Raw genomic sequence first — 19050 nt, forward strand, 5'->3', positions numbered from 1 at the left:
TTCTTGGTAAAAATATGGAAGTAATTTATCATTGCCTTCTTCCGGATAGTAAACCTGATTCTCCACCCTCGACTCTCTCCCATGCTGCTGCTGCCCAGCTCAGGTGAGTTTTCATTCATTCATTCATTGATTCATTCAATCGTATTTATTGAGCGCTTATTGTGTGCAGAGCACTGTACTAAGCACTTGGGAAGTACAAGTCGGCAACAGAGATGGTCTACCCAACAGCATGCTCACAGTCTATAAGGGGGAGACAGACAACAAAACAAAAAAAGGAGATAGGTGTCAATACCACCAGAATAAATAGAATTATAGCTATATACACATCATTAATAAAATAGATAGAGTAATAAATATGTACAAATATGCACAAGTGCTATGGGGAGGGGAAGTGGGTAGGGCAGTTCATATCTCCTGATATAGAGAAGCAGCGTGGCGCAGTGGAAAGAGCCCGGGCTTTGGAGTCGGGGGTCATGGGTTCTTATCCCGGCTCCGCCAATTGTCAGCTGTGTGACTTTGGGAAAGTCACTTCACTTCTCTGGGCCTCAGTTCCCTCATCTGTAAAATGGGGATGAAGACTGGGAGCCCCACGTGGGACAACCTGATCACCTTGTATCCCCCAAGCGCTTAGAACAGTGCTTTGCCCATAGTAAGCGCTTAACAAATACCATCATTATTATTATTATAATTATTATCTCCTGTGCAAAAGCAAATGAAAGGCAGCAAATGCACAGTTCCTTCTGGTGAACTGGGGCGAGACAAAGGGGAATAAAATGATGTTTAAAACAGCAGGTATATTTCTGGCGACTACAGGATTTGAAAAAAACAACAAGAATGAGATCATAGCTTAATTCTGGATTCAAAACAACTTTGGATAAAGCTCTTGAACAAAGTCGACGATGGAAGCCACGTGAACAAGACTTCCTGCATTCCACACTGCCAAAGCAACGCAGTTTTTCAAAAGTCGTAGCAGATTGCCTTCCACTCACTAACCGCTGCCCAAGCTAGGAATGGAATGGGTATGCCTCTGCTTGACTCTCCCTCCCGTAGTCGGGACTGGTAGAGTACTGGAAACTCACCAGGTGTGATTCTGAGAGAGAAAAATTAAATTACACCAAACTAAATCACCCTAGCCCTTTTTAACACAGGTTCTGGTGAAACAGAGAGAAATACCTCACCACTCTAGTCTTCTAGCAACCAGCAGCCAGGGAGAAGGGCTGATAGCAGAATGGGGACTGAGAAAAACCAAGTCCTTCCCAGAGGTGGGTGGAGCGCTCCACCTATAGTAGAGGAGACCAACTCCTCCCTTCTGGGAAGTGTAGGCAACCCCTATACATTCTTGGCCATGTATTTTTTTGCATCTTCCTTTTCAATCAATCAACCATATTTATTCATTCATTCAGTCAGTCAGTCATGTTTATTTTTATTGAGCAATTACATTTTGCAGAGCACTTTACTAAGTGCCTGGGAGGGTACAATACAACAATAAACAGACACATTCTCTGCCCACAACAAGCTTATAGTCTAGAGGGGAGAGACAGACATATAAATAAATTACAGAGTGCTTACTGTATGCAGAACACTGTACGAAGTGCTTGGGAGAATACAACAGTTTAATAGAGTTGAAGGACGTGTTCCCTGACCACAGTGAGTTTACAGTCTAGAGGGGGAGACAGACACTAATATAAATAAATAAATTACAGATATGCACGTAAGTGCTTTGGGGCTGGGGAAGGGGTGAATAAAGGAAGCAAGTGCAAGTGCAAGGGTGACACAGAAAGGAGTGGGAGAAGAGACGATAAGGACTCTGTCAGAACTTTTCTTCAGTTCTGTAACTAGCATTCATCCAGACCTGTCTAGAGAGTTTTTGCAGCCTACCACTTTGGCAGTGTCCTAACTATCTAACAGACAGCATTGCTGGTAGCCAACTAACTGTCTGTCTGGCCCACTTGTCATTTGGGCGCCACACCACAGCCCCGAGTGAATGGCCAGGCATTGTACTGGGGCCATGTCCACTCCTTGCCACACACAACTATCCAGTGAGGAGCAGCCCAGCCCCTGCACCATTGTGGAATACCTGGTCTGGGAGACTCGTTTTGGGACTGAGGATAAAGAAAAGTGTCCACCTTAAAGTAACTGATGTTGAGGAACAAGCACTGACAGTTGGTCAGTCAGTTGTATGTACTGAACACTTACGATATGCAAAGCACTGTTAAGCGCTTGGGAGAGTACAATATAACAATAAACAGACACATTTCCTATATTATTTAATTGCAAGCGCTTAGTATAGTGCTCTGCACACAGTAAGTGCTCAATAAATACGATTGAATGAATGAATGAATGCTGCCCCATTCCAGGTAGCTAATAGCTTACTTCTACCCCAGTGATGTAAGTAAGCCACCATCAGTACAGTGTTCAACTCTGTCAAATGTCTTGCTGGTAAACAAAGCAGCAAACTGTGCACAGTGACTTGCAAAGATTGGAAATTTTGTTTTATTCATTCATTCATTCAATCGTATTTATAAGCGCTTACTGTGTGCTGAGCACTGTACTAAGCACTTGGGAAGTACAAGTTGGCAGCGTATTTTAGTTCAAAATGATTTGGGGGACCTGGCTTATTTGTTGTTGAATTCTAGGACCTCTGTCAGTTTTGATGTGTAAGAAAAAACTTTGATGCCCAAGGAATTCAAACAAAAGCTGGAGAGATGGATAGAGGAGTGACAGGAAAAATGGATCAAACAAATCAGGCTCTCAGCCTTCAACAGCATAAGCAAATCCATATGGACAGCAGTCAAAAGTGTGGGATTCCTCCAACCCTGTCATGCAATGGCAAGGAGAATATTGGAAAACAAAATTAGAGTCTCTAAGCTTTTACAAGAAAAGAGGCTCATGGGGAAGATGAAACACATGGTGTTTGGCAGAATGAACCCGAACCAAGATTATCTTAGGGTGTACCACGTTTATGCTTATTGTTTATTATTTTACAGGGCTTTTTTATTCATCATTCCCTTATTGAATTCTAGACTCTCTATGAAATTTAGAAATTCGCTGATAGAGAACAGTGGGCATTGATGGAAGCCGTTATGACATAAGTGAAACCATGCTTGGAACAATGAGTGAAGCCTTCTCTGGCTAATATTATGGAAAGGACACTTGCGGGTTTAAAGCTAGCAATGTAAATTATTTCAAGATGGGGCTGGATGCACTTTAAAGGAGGGGGAAGACATTTCTTTGATTTTTAAAATTTGTATTTAATTGGCTGACGAGGCATCATTTAAATTCTGAGACTCTCTGGGCTTTCAGCCTTCTCCTAGCCTACAAGCTTTGGAAAAGCAGCATGTCCTAGTGGAAAGACCATGAGCATGGGAGTCAGAGGACCTGGGTTCTAATACTGGCTCTACCAATTATTTGCTGTGTGATCTTGGGCTAGTCACTTAACTTAGCTGTGCCTGTTACCTCATCACTAAAATAGGGATTAAATCCTCCTCCTTCCAACTAAGACTGTGAGCCCCATGAGGGAAAGAGACTGTGTCCAACCTAATAAACTCATATCTACCCCCAGCACTTAGAACGGAGTCGGACACAAACACTTAACAAGTAACATTAAAAAAATAAGCTTTACTTTAGCATGATTTACTAAGACTATGACCATGCCCTTGATTCAGTTGTTTTTATTGAGTGCTTACTGTGTGCAGAGCACTGTACTAAGTGCTTGATGTTTGGGGTAGTTTAAATCCAGGCTTTCACTGTGAGTTTAAAGGTGGGGGATGCAATGATAGAGTGTGCTATTTTAATAATTACATAGAGGCTTATAAAGAATATTCATTGATGTGATTGTACCCTGTGGACCGGACCAGGCTAAGACATCGAAGGTTTTATGGGCCCTCTCGAGATCAAAGTTAGCACCCTCCCTGAAGGCGAACTCTTCCTTAACACAACATATGCCCTTCTTTTCCCATTTCTTCTTGTAGTTCAGGATGTGATCTGTTGGAATGCCCATAGGGACTACTAATGGGTTGGCACTAATACGCTGTCACTGTTGCTGGTTATAAGAAGCCCCTGTAGGTGCAAGTGGATGGAGTCCTTGCATACAGTGGGGAAAACAACCCTGTTTGAGAGATGGGCTAGACTGGATATTTTGTGGTAGATTTATACCTGCCTGGCTAGTTTTAAACAGGAAAATAAGTCTCAGGAGTTGGGCCTTGTGTTGAGATTTAAATGATGTAATTTGAAAGATGGAAGGAAGAGGTCTATTCCAAAAGGGATTGCAGAGATTAGAGAAGTAAATCCATAAAAAGACAGCTACCGTGCTGATGCAAACACTTACCATATCCCACTTAGATTACTGCATCAGCCAATTCACTCAGTCCCTCTCTCCTCTCCAGTCCATAATTCACCCTTCTGCCCAGATCATTTTTCTAAAACACCACTCAATCCATGTCTCCCCACTCCTCAAAAGTCTTCAGTGGTTGCCCATCCATATCTGCATCAAATGGAAACTCCTTTAAAGAACCCCATCAGCTCTCTCCTTCCTGCCTTACCTCGTTGATCTCCTGGTACAACCTAACCCACACACTTTGCTCCTCTAATGCCAATCTACCCATTGTACCTTGATCTCATCTTTCTCGCCTCTGGCCCCTTGCCCATGTCCTCCCTCTGGACTGGAACTTCTCCCCCTTCATATTTAACAGACCGCCACTCTCCCCCTCTTCAAAGCCCTACTAAAATCATCTCCTCCAAGAGGTCTTCCCTGACTAAACCCTCAATTTCCCCATTCACCCTCCCTGCTGTGTCACTTATGTACTTGTATCTGAACCCCTTAAGTACTTTGATATTTTCCCCCCACCACTCTCAGCCTTCACCACTTTTATGCATATCCATCTGTAATTTATTTTAATGTCTATCTCCCCTCTGGTCTATGAGCCCTTTCTGGGCAAAAATCACGTCTACCTACTGTACCTATCGTATCGTACTCTCCCAAGGACTTAGTACAGTCCTCTGCTCACAGTAAGTACTCGATAAATGCCATTGATTGATTGGTTGGTTAATTGATCGAGGGTTACTTAGGTGGGATGGAAAAAGGGGACCAAGTGATTAAATGGGCAGATGAATTTAGTCTTTACTTCTATCAATCAATCAATCGTACTTATTGAGAGAGCTTACTATGTGCAGAGCACTATACTAAGTGCTTTGGAGAGTGTGATACAACAGAATTAGCAAACACATCCCCTGCTCATAAAGAGCTTACAGTCTAGAGCAAATTACTTAATTATGCGGAAAACTTGGGAAGGACCCGGATGAGAGGGAGGCAGAGGTTGATAATGTTTCATCTCTCTGGGCTTCAGTTTCCTCATCAGTCAATCAAGCAATCATTTATTGAGAGCTTACTGTGTACAATGCACTATACTAGGCTCTTGGAAGAGTGAATGTAACAGAGTTTGTAGGCACAGTCCCTGCCCATAGGGAGCTTACAGTCTAGTTGGGGAGACAAACATTAAAATAAATTACAGATATGTACATAAATGCTGTCGGGTTGAGGGTGGGATGAAAAAAGGGTACAAATCTAAGTACAAGGGTGATGCGGAACAAGAAGGGAGTAGGGGAAAATAGGGCTTAGTTGGGGAAGACCTCTTGGCGGAGATGGAATCTCCTCTGTAAAATGGAGATAATAATGACTGCCTCTCCCTAGTCCAGGGATTCGGTGAGGATAAAATAAGGTAATTGATGTAAAAGTGTGTTAGAAAAATCAAAGTGTTCTATAAATTCAAAGCTTCATCTTCACGATTGTGGTAAAGGGCTCTCACAGGTGTCAAGAAATAGTTCTAGAATTAGAAGCAAGTGGGAGAGTTCTTTAAAGGAAGCTAGGAAGAAGAGGAAAGAGTGAATGGGATGAAATTTTTCAGTGGAATGGGCAGGTGAAGGGAATTCTCCCCAAATATATTTTACTGCTTCATTCTTTGATGTTCACACATTTATCAACTATTTATTAGCTATGAGGAGAAAGAACCTTTCCATGAGACTCGAAGTATTTTTTTCCTTATTCAGCATCCTCTTTACTGCCGCTGAAGAAGGTTTTGAGAAGCAGCATGGCTCAGTGGAAAGAGCCCGGGCTTGGGAGTCAGATGTCATGGGTTCTAGTCCCTGCTCCATGACTTGTCAGCTGTGTGACTTTGCGCAAGTCACTTAACTTCTCTGGCCCTCAGTTACCTCATCTGTAAAATGGTGATTAAGGCTGTGAGCCCCATGTGGGACAACCTGATTACCTTGTATCCCCCCAGTGCTTAGAACAGTGCTTGGCCCGTAGTAAGTGCTTAACAAATGCCATCATTATTATTATTAGTATTCTGAGAGAGTAACAGCTAAGATTTTAGATTTCCCTCTGATCTCCCATCAAATTTAACCCTGCCCAATTAGTTCATTTATTCTCAATTTATAATCGACAATTATTTAATAACTATCCCATTTGTGAATAATCCAGGTCTTCCTTTCTTCTCCCCATTCCTACCCCTTCATTTCCTCTTGCTACCTGCCGTTAGATCTTAAATTAGATGCACTCACTGGAAAGTGCCTGATCTGAATTGTGGTTGTGCTGTAGGTGAACAGAAGAAGGTGAAACCTCAAATCGTTTGATTTTATTACTATACTTTGAAGCTGCCTTTGGTTAAAAAGAAGGTGGGGGGCTTTATCCTTCTCCCTTATTGTACTATCAGTTACCACATCTATGGTTACGTGGCTTGCAGTTATTAGGCATTAGGACTTGAGAACCTTTTAGCTTTAGTCCAGTGTTTTGTCGGGTATTCTGTCAGGAGAAGGAAAAGGGAAGCAGCTACTGAGTGAGCCGCTGACACATCCCACTCGTGACAACACATTGGACACTCCAAATCATCAGCTGCCCCTGCATGAATGCTCTGCCAGATCACCTGGTTTTTCAGGGGAGAATTTTTCCCCTGGCCTGTCAGATACAGCTAGTTCACCTCTGACTGCAGATTATAGGAACTTTTTAAAAAATAACATGTAGAGAATGCTGAATAGAGACAAAAACTCAAGTTTCTCTACATTCTATTGGGGAAGAAAACAGGGAACAGGTGTAATTTTGCCAAGAATTTTTACAGGGGAAAAAAACCTGTTTTTGACCGAAATCCCCTCAAGGTAAACCTAGCCTTTAGCATTTAACTCATGTCTGTAGGGATTATGTTGTTTAAACAAGGATAATGTTTTTGGAATGATGTACAACAAGTTTCTCCTTCAAGGAATTCTTCTGGAGGGCCAGGCCAGCTCCCAGAGACCAGGTACCTTGGCAGTGTGGGGGGAAGGGACAGTGTAACACCACTAGTCAGAAGTTGACATTCCTGGGTTAGTCCGGAGGTGTCAGCAAACATCTGATCATAAAGCACAAAAATCATTTTTGCCATCCTAGTGGTTTTCAACTGTTATTTGTAAATTGGAAATAAAAAAAACTGGTAATAAATTCTACTTTCATTGTATTGAAAATGGGATTACTTCCATTTGCACCATTAATAAACAAGAGGGTTCCGTAACTTTTATGATGAAACCTGGATTTGCCCTATGTGGATTTATGTATGTGTAGAGCACCGGAATTAAGGATGATACAATCAGATGAGGTTCCTGTCCCACATCAAGATCACAATCTAAGGAGGGAAAGACAGCTACTATGTAGAACAACAGTGAATTATGAACAGTAAATACCAACAATTGATTGAATGTGTTGCAAATTCAGCTGTTCAAAATAATATTAAAATCATTAGCCAGAACAGGATTTGGATTAGGCAGCCCTCCGGCTCTCCACCACTCCCGGCAAGAGTCCTTAAATTAGATTAGAGAAGCTGAATATCAGTGGATTCTACAGTAGGACTTTCCTCCTTGTGCTCAAATCTAGTTGTTTAAGAGGTTCATGGGACACAAGTGAACCACCAGGTTTCATTTAAAAGAAACTAGTGCCAGATGATCCTCACTGCACGCAAGTCATTCATGTCTACGGACACAGAAACATCTGCTTCGATTTGCAACTTAAAGTCAACTGTTCTGGTACATGGAAGATAAAGGGAACTGACTCTTTTTTGTTCATTTCATTTGTGTTAAGGGTGATTTATGCTGTATTCAGGAATGCATAGCCTTATCTTTGGGGTTTGAGGTTCTTGTTGACATTGTTGAACCTAGGATATAGTAAAACAGATGATCTAAAATCATTTTTGTCTCTGTGATGCATTTCTTGTTCCACATTTCTTCTCTAGTTCTCATGAGGTCTGACCCCGGGAGTGTGCCAGGCTGGGTCAACTATGTTCAAAGAGTGAAATGGGTTTGCCTGCATGTCATGAATGGGTACTTTAAGGCTTCAAGGTCCAATTAGTAGATTGAGGGCCCCAGGCACATCCTTTAGGTTAGGTATTTATTTCCGGCCTGGCCCATGTAAAACTGTTAAACTGTTAGCACACCCTGACTAAGGAGGAAAACAGGAAGGAGCTGGGTTGTCTGGAGAAATGGGTTTGGTAGTTTGTATGTGAAGCTGGCAGGTAGCCAAATCATGACTGGGGAGGGCATGAATTGTATGGAGAATTGAGTTGTGCAGAGAAATTCTGAATGTTCATTCTGACCTCATTGGCAGAGGTTTCATTTTTGAGACATGTTAATTGTTTAGCTTTAGGACCTTTAAAAGATATTTGTGAGGTTCATATCTAAATCCTGAGATTTCTTCTCATGCTCTGCTTGGTATTGTTCAGTGTATTTCCAGAGCGTCGTGTGAACTGTTCTCCTGGGAATTTCCACTTTTTTTTTTCCTTCCGTCGCTTTCATAACTTCATAAGGTCTGGATCTCTTAGCAAACACTTGTATAATTATGTTCTTTTTTGTTTATATTCACATGGGGAATTACTCCACTGGGAGAGGATCTGTTCTTAGCATCTGGTTCAGGGAAGTTTGTGTTTTGCTAATGTTTAGTTCATTTTCCTTTCTGAACCAGTTTAATATCTCAGTTTTACTCATGAATCAGTCTGTGAAATATAGAACTTAGTAAGCATCAATAAGAGAATGAGAGAATAGATTCAGCATCAAAATAGTTGGTGTTAGGAGCATATCTGACCCCCTCAGTATTCCTATATAATTAGACTGAATTAGGGAAAGCAGGTAAGTTCTAAAGGCGTGACTTTTAGGATATTTGTGATAAAATAAGGAGTAATTGGAGGTGGCAGGCTACTCCTGAGAATGTGTAGAAAAGGGACTGGTGAGCAGAGGTTGGATATGCTTTGCTAATATCTCCACTTCTCCACAAAACACTCATTTGTCTTTGAACTCTAAGCTTTTTGGTTGAAATTGTGGTGATCTGACAAGCTGGAGAGAGAAAACACGACTGTGCCTTATCTTTTTTTATGAAGATGTTCTAGAAAGTGGTGACCTCTTTGATAATCATCATGGTATTTGTTCAGCACTTACTATATGTCAAGCACTGTACTAAGTGCTGGGGTAGATACAAGATAATCAGATCTCACACAGGGCTCACAGTCTAAGTAGGAGGGAGAGCAGGTATTGAATCTCTATTTTACAGATGAGGAAACTGAGGCACAGAGAGGTTAAGTGACTTGCCCAAGTTCACACACCAGGTAAATGACAGCACTGGGATTAGAACCCAGGGCCTCTGACACCAAGGCTCATGCCCTTTTTACTAAGCCATGCTATTTCCCTTTTGGACTGTGAGCCCACTGTTGGGTAGGGACTGTCTCTATATGTTGCCAATTTGTACTTCCCAAGCGCTTAGTACAGTGCTCTGCACACAGTAAGCGCTCAATAAATACGATTGATGATGATGATGATTTCCCTTGTCTTGTATTATTATGCTGTCGAGTCATTTCCGACTCCTAGCGACACCTTGGACACATCTCTCCCAGAACGCCCCTATCTCCATCTGCGATCGTTCTGGTAGTGTTCGGATTTTTACCAAGAAGCGGATTTGGTAAAAATCCAGAAACGGTTTACCATTGCCGCCTTCCGCACGGTAAACTTGAGTCTCCTCCCTCGACTCTCTCCCGTGCCGCTGTTGCTCAGCACAGGTGAGTTTTGACTTGTAGCAGATTGCCTTCCACTCGCTAGCCATGGGCCAAACTTCACTCTCCCTCCCATAGCTGAGACTGGTAAGAGTACTGGAAACTCTCCAGGTGCGACCCTGAGAGGGGATGCTACTTCCCATTATATAATAATAATAATTGTAGTATTTGTTGAATGTTTACTCTATGCCAAGCACTGCGCCAAGTACTGGGGTAGAGGCACTTTAAATAAGTCAGACAGAGTCCCTGACCGACGTGAGTCTGTTGTTAGTTAGGTAGGGACCGTCTCTATATGTTGCCAACTTGTACTTCCCAAGCGCTTAGTACAGTTCTCTGCACACAGTAAGCGCTCAATAAATACGATTGAATGAATGAATGAGTGAATGAATGAATGTGTTGTATGTGTGTGTGTGGTGGCGGGGTGGTACGTGAAAGGTATGGGTGTATTCCTCATACAGCAGGTTGTACTTGTAGCTCTTGTCCTGGTACGGCTGGTGGTATACCTTCAGTTGCTCAATAGTAATGCTATTTATTTTTATAGCTTTTTCCATCATGACAATAAGAAGCAGCATGGCTCAGTGGAAAGAGCCCGGGCTTTGGAGTCAGAGGTCATGGGTTCAAATGCTGGCTCTGCCTCTTGTCAGCTGTGTGACTTTGGGCAAGTTACTTCACTTCTCTGTGCCTGTTATCTCATCTGTAAAATGGGGATTAAGACTGTGAGCCCCCTGTGGGACAACCTGATCACCTTGTAACCTCCCCAGCGCTTAGAACAGTGCTTTGCACACAGTAAGCGCTTAATAAATGCCATCATTATTATTAACTCATTAAATCAACCAATCATTTGTAATCTTTGATTATTTATTGAGTGCCCAGTGAATTCACACCACTGATTTCGTAAAGACATGTTGGAGTTAACCATACACTCGTCTCCTACCTCGAAGGTGCTTATGTTCTGAGATGTACATAATGATATAGTTTTGTAATAATAGCACTTCCTAAACACTCACTTAATGCAGTGCAATGAATTAGGTGCTGAGGAAGGACAGAAGAAGTGATACATGGCCTAGTGGATGCAACGTGGCCTAGTGGAAAGAGCATGTGCGTGGGAGTCAGAAGGCTTGGATTGCAATTCCTTTCTGTGTGACCTTGAGCAAGGTGCTTAGGTTCTCTGGGCTTCAGTATCCTCAACTTTAAAAAAAAGCGAGAATTCAATACCTGTTCTCCCTCCTACTTGGACTCTGAGTCCCATGTGGGACCAGGACTACGTCTGACCTGGTATCTTGTATCTACCCCAGTGCTTAAAACAGTGCTTGACACACACTAAGCACTTAACAAATATAATGATAATAACAATAATAATAATAAGCACTTAGTACAGTCCTCTGCACACAGTAAGCGCTCGATACATATGATTAAATGAATAATATTTTCCCCACCCACAAGGAACTTACATCCGAATGAGGGAGATGAACATAAATATATTTACGACTAGAATAGTCAAAATTCATAATTGAATAAACATATATGCAAGAATGCTAAGGGTGAATATAGTAAGTTCATAAAAGCAAGAGTTGGGTGATGGGTTCATCAGACCATATGGTTCAAGAAAATTAGGTATAATAAAACCTGTGCCCACAGAGAGAGATGTTTTTGTTAAACCAGAATCCAAACCATTTGGACGTTCTAATCCTCAGAGTGCCTCAGGTATGAGCTGAAGAAAGTAGCAATTCCATGGTTGTATCCACAGGCTCTCAATGAATTAATTCCAAATTAGTTTATTAAGGGTTGGTTATGCCCAGTAACAAATTATAATTACTTATAAATAATAATAATAATGATGATGGTATATGTTAAGCGCTTACTATGTGCAAAGCACTGTTCTAAGCACTGGGGGATACAAGGTGAACAGGTTGTCCCACATGGGGCTCACAGTCTTAATCCCCATTTTACAGATGAGGGAACTGAGGCACAGAGAAGTGAAGTAACTTCACTTCTGACTCCCAAGCTTGTGCTCTTTCCACTGAGCCACACTGCTTCTCCTAAATAAATCATCATGCTATTTATTAAGAGTCTACTAGGTGCTAGCTCATGATGTTTTCCTCCATCCCTCTTCTCTTCTCTGTACCCCTTTCCTCTCCTTATCTTCAGGCCACACCAGGCCACCTTTAGCACATGTTAAATCCTTCAGATTGCTCTGGGCCGCTCCTGTGGATGACACTAGGCTCCTTTTCTTGGGTGGTTGGAACCAGTGACTTCTCTGCCCTCTTCTCAGCCCCTTCTCCTGCCTTCCCCAGCAGACCAGCAACAAGATGCAATAAAATGCTTAGTGGACAGAAAAACTATGGAAAATTTTAACATAGGATTCAAACCATTTTTTGCGTAGAATTGTAGAACTGGGAAGAACACCAAGAAATCATCTAGTTTAGTTCTCTTGCCTCAAGGTAGGGGTACATCTAGATGTATTACACAAGTGGTTAAAAAAACCTCTATGGATAAATAGAATATGACTATTGTACAGCTTTTTTTTGGTAGCCTTGTTCACTGTTCAGTCAGCCTTTTTAACAGGAAGTTGTTCCTATGTCGAACCTAAATGTTTTATCTTTGGAAATTTAAACATTTCCTCTTGTGTCCTTTGTGGAAATGGCAAACAGATGGTTAGCATCCTCCTTATAATAATCCTTCAGATATTTGAAGACAGTTATTAAGTTGCACTTAAACCACCTTTTCTCTAGACTAAACAACCTCCAACTTTTTTTTAACTTACTGGGTCCTATTTTCCATCTCTAACTCATTTTTGTGACTCTTCTTTGGATTCTCTCCAATTTCCCCCAGAAAATGGACCCCTAAACCATTCACAGTTCTCTACTAAGGGCCTGGCTAATGCTGATGGTAAATAATTACCTCCCTTTTTATCACACAGTTAATGCTACCTTGCCCTTCCCTCCATCCTCTCTCTCTTTCTCTTTTTCTTTTTCACACCAGCACAGTTTTGTTCACATGTATTCCATTTATGGTCCAGTTTTACCATCTTCCCATTCCAGATCCTTCTCTGTTGTACTTGTCTTCAGACAATCGTTTTTCACCTTTTATCTGTAGATTTTTTGGGTTGGTTTTTTTTTTTTTTGTCCTTTAAATGTCATGTCTCTTGTTTCCTTGTCTTCAAGGTCTGCCTCTCTGCCCTAGAAGGCAAGCAGAAAGCCAAAAGGCCCAATTGGTACTTTTCTAGGTATTTGCAAATTGATCAATGAAAATCCTATTTGTTCCAGATTCAAAACAAAAAAACTGGAGAGCCAATGTGTCAAGAGAGAGGTTCTCTCTACAATCTTTCATAATTCTGTGCGGAAGACGTGCCTACGGATACAGCAACTGCAATCTAGAGGACGGCTGCTTTTTTCCTCAACTTTCTTTTTTCCAGTTGAGTTGTGACCCACCACTTAAGGGGAACAAGACTGTGGCACACGAGAGTACACGCCTAGGTCTCTCAGCCAGTTGGCAAATGGGAGCTAGTCAATCAATCAATCAATCGTATTTATTGAGCGCTTACTGTGGGCAGAGCACTGTACTAAGCGCTTGGGAAGTGTAGTCAAATGTCAACCTACAAGGTAAAAGATGGTTCACATCTGAAGCAGCATGGTGTAGTGGCTACAGTATGGGCCTGGAGGTCAGAAGGTCATGGGTTCTAACCCCAGCTCCGACGCTTGTCTGCTGTGTGACCTTGGGCAAGTCATTTCACTTCTCTGGGCCTCTCAGTTCCCTCATCTGTAAAATGAGGATTGAGACTGTGAGTCCCATATGGGACAGGGACTGTGTCCAACTGGATTTTCTTGTATCCACCCCAGTGCTTAGTACAGTGCCTGGCATATAGTGTTTAACAAGTACCATAATTATTATTATGGGAAGAAGCATGGCATAGTGGATAGAGCACTGGCCTAGAGTCAGAAGGTCATGGGTTCTAACCCCAGCTCCGCCACTTGTCGGCTGTGTGACCTTGGGCGAGTCACTTCACTTCCCTGTGCCTCAGTTACATCATCAGTACACTGGGGATTGAAACTCAGTTCCACGTGAGACAGGGACAGTGTCCAACCCGATTTGCTTCTCCCTCTCCCCCAGTGCTTAGTACAGTGCCTGGCACATAGTAAGCGCTTAACAAATACCATTATTATTAGTAGTGTAGTATTAGTCTATTTAGAAGTGTGAACTACCTTCCCACTTTGGTTTTACTTTCTCTCAGCCTGTGGAAGAGCTTAAACAGCCCCGCGCTGTCTTATGCTTTTTGGCTGTTAAACGAAGCAATAGTGGCAACTCAGGTAATTAGGGTGATGATTTAACCTGCATTTTGGGGGCAATCCTGAAAGTGTACTGGTTTTCCTGTCTTGCCTCTTCATATTTTGGTCTCTCCTCTACCTCAATTACCCTTTTTCCAGGAAGTTTATGGTAGTGACACCCAAGAACTTCTTTTATAGCCTCCATTGCTGTTAATAAGGCCACACCTGTCATCATTCCAAAATTAATTTGCTCACAATCAATCAATTTTGTGTGTGTGTGCACTTACTGTGTGCAGAGCATTGTACTAAGCTCTTGGGAGAGTACATTAAAACGAAGTTGGTAGACATGTTCCCTGCCCACAAGGAGCAAAGACTCAGTCAATGGTATTTATTGAGCACTTACTATGTGCAGAGCACCATACTAAACACTTGGAGGAGTACAATACAACAGAGTTGTCAGACATGTTTCCTGTCCACAATAGGGAGACAGACATTAAAATAAAAAATAATTGAGAATAAGATCATGTAAAGATATATACGAGTGCTGTGGGGTGGAGGGTGAGGAAAATATCAAATGCTAAAAATCACAGATCGAAGCGCAAAGATGATGCAAAAGGGAGAGAGAGCCAGGGTAAAAAGGTTTTAATCAGGGAAGCCCTCTCGGAGGAGATGTGACCTTACAGTCTAGAGGGGTAAACAGATGCTAAAATAAATTACAGATATCTACTCAAGAGCTGGAGGGGCTGAAGGTGGGGTGATTTACCAAGTGTGTAAGGAGTACAGATCTAAATGCAAAGGTGATCCAGAAAAGGAGGAGTAGGGGAAATGAGGGTTTATTTGGGGAATCAATAAATACCACTGATTGATTGGAAGGACTCCAGACTATAGGGCATTTGGTCGTGGCCTAGAATAAATCTGTTGTGTGATGTGTACATATCTTGTACGTATCTATTCTTTGTACATATCTATTCTATTTATTTTATTTTGTTAGTATATTTGGTTTTGTTCTCTGTCTCCCCCTTTTAGACTGTGAGCCCACTGTTGGGTAGGGACTGTCTCTATATGTTGCCAATTTGTACTTCCCAAGCGCTTAGTACAGTGCTCTGCACATAGTAAGCGCTCAATAAATACGATTGATGATGATATGTACACTATATGTTTCTTTTGCAAGAGGAAATTCACACTGGGGAGGCCTAGGGCAGAATCTTGGAGTAAATTGTTCAGGAGTATCGACAAAGTTCTCGGGGCTTTGAAGACCTTGTGTATTCAGGATTTTTGCTTTTCTTTGTCCTTAAAACCGTCCCATTCAGCAACAAGTGCACACATCTTTAGCTTCTCAAGAACTTCAGCTTGGATTGATTTCAAGACTGAAAAGTGTGTTTGGATTGCAAGAGTCTTAACTCTTTGAGGCTTGGAGTATCTGATGTTGTGGCTTTTCAGCAAGCGTTAGGCGTGAGCATCCAATTTGGAAAGAAAACACATACTAAGGCTCAGAAGAAATCCACTTCTGACAAGAAGTCTGCAACCCCCCTCCCCAGGAAAAATAAACACCCTCTTCCGGACATATTTGTATTCCCATTAATTAGAGGCAGGAAGCACTCAATGGGTGTGATGTAAACAACTTAACCAGCTGGGTCTTGCTTCCTAATCACTTTGCAGATGGCAAACTGAGGGAGTGGTAGGTACTTGTGCTCTGAGGAAGAAGTTGTTGATGGCCTTAGCTAAGGGAGGGGAGGGCAGGGGATGGATGTGTGGCTAGAGAAGGTAGAAAGGAAATGCTTCAGCTGTTCACTCAACTGTTCAGAGAAGCAGTGTGGCTTAGTGGAAAGAGCCCGGGCTTGGGAGTCAGAGGTCGTGGGTTCTAATCCCTACTCCTCCACTTGTCAGTTGTGTGACTTTGGGCAATCAATCAATCAATCGTATTTATTGAGCGCTTACTGGGGGCAGAGCACTGTACTAAGTGCTTGGGAAGTACAAGTTGGCAACATATAGAGACGGTCCCTACCCAACAGCGGGCTCACAGTCTAGAAGGGGGAGACAGACAACAAAACAAAACATATAAACCAAATAAAATAAATAGAATAAATATGTATAAGTAAAATAATTCTCTGGGCACACAAGGCGTACCCATTTTTCCCAACAGCGGGCTCATAATCTAGAAGGGGGAGACAGACAACAAAACATATAAACCAAGTAAAATAAATAGAATGAATATGTACCAGTAAAATAATTCTCTGGGCACACAAGGCGTACCCATTTTTCCCAACAGCGGGCTCGCAGTCTAGAAGGGGGAGACAGACAACAAAACAAAACATATAAACCAAATAAAATGAATAGAATAAATATGTACAAGTAAAATAATTCTCTGGGCACATAAGGTGTACCCATTTTTCCCAACAGCGGGCTCACAGTCTAGAAGGGGGAGACAGGCAACAAAACAAAACATATAAACCAAATAAAATAAATAGAATGAATATGTACAAGTAAAATAATTCTCTGGGCACACAAGGCGTACCAAATAAAATAAATAGAATAAATATGCATAAGTAAAATAATTCTCTGGGCACACAAGGCATACCCATTTTTCCCAACAGCAGGCTCAGTCTAGAAGGGGGAGACAGACAACAAAACAAAACATATAAACCAAATAGAATAAATAGAATAAATATGTACAAGTAAAATCATTCTCTGGGCACACAAGGTGTACCCATTTTTCCCAATAGCGGGCTCGCAGTCTAGGAGGGGGAGATAGACAACAAAACAAAGCATATAAACCAAATAAAATTAATAGAATAAATATGTACAAGTAAAATCATTCTCTGGGCACACAAGGCGTACCCATTTTTCCCAACAGCGAGCTCACAGTCTAGAAGGGGGAGACAGACAACAAAACAAAACATATAAACCAAATAAAATAAATAGAATGAATATGTACAAGTAAAATAATTCTCTGGACACACAAGGCGTACCCATTTTTCTCACCCGGAGCCGGGGCTCACTGCTGACCCAGCGCTTGGAACAGTGAGCCCACTGTTGGGTAGGGAGTGTCTCTATATGTTGCCAACTTGTACTTCCCAAGCGCTTAGCACAGTGCTCTGCACATAGTAAGCGCTCAATAAATACGATTGAATGAACAGTGCTTGGCACCCAGCGCTTAGCAGGTGCCATTAAAATGCTACTGCTGTTGCTTCCGCTGGGGAGCGGAGGCTTCATCAATCGTATTTATTGAGCACTTACTGTGTGCAGAGCTCTGTACTAAGCGCTTGGGAAGTACAAGTTGGCAACACATAGAGACGGTCCCTACCCAACAGTGGGGAGAGCCTGGGGGGTTGAAGGGCAGGGACAGAGCGGCCCCTCTGCGAAGCGCTGGGAAGGAGGAGGAGGAGGAGGGTCACTGGCCCACAGAACTAGCTGGCCATGTCCGGCTGATGCTCAGGGGCCCGGGCCCGGGCCTCCTTCTTTCGTTCATTCATCATCATCATCAATCGTATTTATTGAGCGCTTACTATGTGCAGAGCACTGTACAAAGCGCTTGGGAAGTACAAATTGGCAACATATAGAGACAGTCCCTACCCAACATTGGGCTTACAGTTCATTCGGTCAGTTGTATTTACTGAGCACCTACCGTGTGCACAGCACTGCCCTAAGCGCTTAGTCAGGAGCTCCCGGGCTCTAATCCCAGCTCCGACTCTGGCCTGCTCTGTCAGCCTGGGGCAAGTCACTTTAATAAGCAGAGTGGCGCGGGGGCTTGGGAGTCACAGGACGAGGGTTCGAATCCCGCCAACTGTCAGCTGTGTGACTTTGGGCAAGTCATCATCATCATCATCATCAATCGTATTTATTGAGCGCTTACTGTGTGCAGAGCACTGTACTAAGCGCTTGGGAAGTACAAGTTGGCAAGTCACTTCACTTCTCTGGGCCTCAGTTACCTCATCTGGAAAATGGGGATTAAAACCGTGAGCCCCCTCCGTGGGACAACCTGATCACCCTGTAACCTCCCCAGCGCTTAGAACAGTGCTTTGCACATAGTAAGCGCTTAACAAATACCATCATCATCATTATTATTATTGTTATCCCGGCTCTGCCACTTGCCTGCTGTGAGACCTCGGACAAGTCACTTCACGAAGCAGTGTGGTTTAAAGGCAAGAGGACGGGCTTGGGAGTCGCAGGATGTGGGTTCTAATCCCGGCTCTGCCACTTGCCTGCTTTCGGGCCTTGGGCAAGTCACTTCACTAAGCAGTGTGGCTCAGGGGCGATAGCAGGGGGTTGGGAGTCTGAGGACGTGGGTTCTAATCCTGACTCTGCCACTTGCCTGCTGTGGGGCCTTGAACAAGTCACTTCACTAAGCAGCGTGGCTCAGAGGCAAGAGGCCGGGCTTTGGAGTCACAGGATGTGGGTTCTAATCCCTCCTCTGCCGGCTGTGGGACCTTGGGCTAGCCACTTCACTTCTCTGGGTCTCAGTTACCTCATCTGTCTAAAGGGGACTGTTAGCCCCACAAAAGACAAGCTGATTACTTTGTATGTACCTGAGCTTTAAGAACAGTGCTGGGCACATAATAAGTGCTTAACAATGACCATAATCATTATTCTCTGGGCCTCAGTTACTTCATCTGTAAATGGGGATTGAGACTGTGAGCCCCAGGTTGAACGGGGACTGTGGCCAACCCGATTCGCTTGTATTCACCCCATGTGTGTCTGGCACATAGTAAGCACTTAGCAAATTCTATTAT

The 19050-nt window shown here is 42.8% G+C and overlaps 1 protein-coding gene and 1 non-coding gene across 3 annotated transcripts in view; one reads left to right on the forward strand and one right to left on the reverse strand.

Annotated features, from left to right (window-relative positions):
• The window catches only part of PDZD2 (PDZ domain containing 2), a 320362-nt gene that overhangs the window by 51576 nt on the left and 249736 nt on the right, over positions 1-19050 (forward strand). The window lies entirely within an intron of this gene.
• LOC119926254 lies at positions 963-1100 on the reverse strand. Its single transcript, XR_005450142.1, has one exon. It is a non-coding gene; the product is annotated as a small nucleolar RNA SNORA7 (small nucleolar RNA).

This window comes from Tachyglossus aculeatus, chromosome 3, assembly GCF_015852505.1.
Source record: "Tachyglossus aculeatus isolate mTacAcu1 chromosome 3, mTacAcu1.pri, whole genome shotgun sequence".
NCBI classification, from domain to species: domain Eukaryota; kingdom Metazoa; phylum Chordata; class Mammalia; order Monotremata; family Tachyglossidae; genus Tachyglossus; species Tachyglossus aculeatus.